We start from the raw sequence: 748 nt of genomic DNA, 5'->3' as shown, positions 1-748 counted from the left end.
ACGGGCCGCCCCCGCGCTCCCCGCGGCTCCCGCGGCCGCCGCCGCCGCCGCCGCTCAGGCTCCCGCTCTGGCCGCCGCCGCCGCCGCCGCCGCTGCCTCGGCTCGCCGCCGCTCCTCCGCCGCCGCCGCCGCCTTCACCGCCGCGGCGCGGAGTTTTCAGACGGGCAGGGACCCGGACGTCACCAGGAGGAGGGAAAGGCGGGGAGGCGGGGAGGCGGGGAGCTGGAGGCCGCGGAAGGGGGCGGCGGGCGCGCGCGTTCGGGCGGGGCGCGCGGGGAGGGCGGGGGCCTAGCCCGCGGGGCTCCCCCCGCCCCGCAGCCCCTTGCCTGGGCTGGGGTCGCCGGGGGTGGGGAAGAGGCTGCGGGCAAGCGGGCTGGGGTGGAGAGGGGTGGGGCCTGGGGGCGGAGCACGGGAGGGAAAAGGAGGAGGGAGAGGAAGGGGGTGGGGGAGAGCTGAAGGGGCCCACACCCCACCCCCAGGACCCGAGCCGGAGTGGGTGGGGGAAGGGGGACAGTTCCCGCGGCCGAGAAGACGAGGAGGGGTCAAAAAAGCAGGGGGAGCTTTGGGTGAGGGTCGGCCCGCTCAGAATCTAGGGGAGGTCGGGAAGCTCTGGAGGTCCTGAGATCCCCTTCCATGTGGGAAGCAAGCACGAGGCAGCTGAGTGGAGCGGGCTCCCCGCCCGGAGTTTGCGGTCCAGGTGTCTTCTATGAGCACAGAGACTGCTTGGCAGGTGGAGACGGGAGAAATG

At 75.0% G+C, this 748-nt stretch overlaps 1 protein-coding gene across 1 annotated transcript in view; it reads right to left on the bottom strand.

The window, feature by feature from the left end:
* XYLT1 (xylosyltransferase 1) overlaps positions 1–201 on the bottom strand; it is a 317,608-nt gene extending 317,407 nt beyond the window's left edge. The window contains exon 1 of the mRNA XM_027098118.1: positions 39–201. The gene's annotated coding sequence lies outside the window, so the exon portion shown is untranslated. The remainder of the gene's footprint in view (positions 1–38) is intronic.
* Positions 202–748: the final 547 nt, after the last annotated feature.

The sequence above is a fragment of the Aethalodelphis obliquidens genome, unplaced genomic scaffold, assembly GCF_003676395.1.
Source record: "Aethalodelphis obliquidens isolate GAN/ISIS:26980383/991018 unplaced genomic scaffold, ASM367639v1 scaffold120, whole genome shotgun sequence".
NCBI classification, from domain to species: Eukaryota; Metazoa; Chordata; class Mammalia; order Artiodactyla; family Delphinidae; genus Aethalodelphis; species Aethalodelphis obliquidens.
This window is presented reverse-complemented; position numbering and strand designations above follow the sequence as displayed.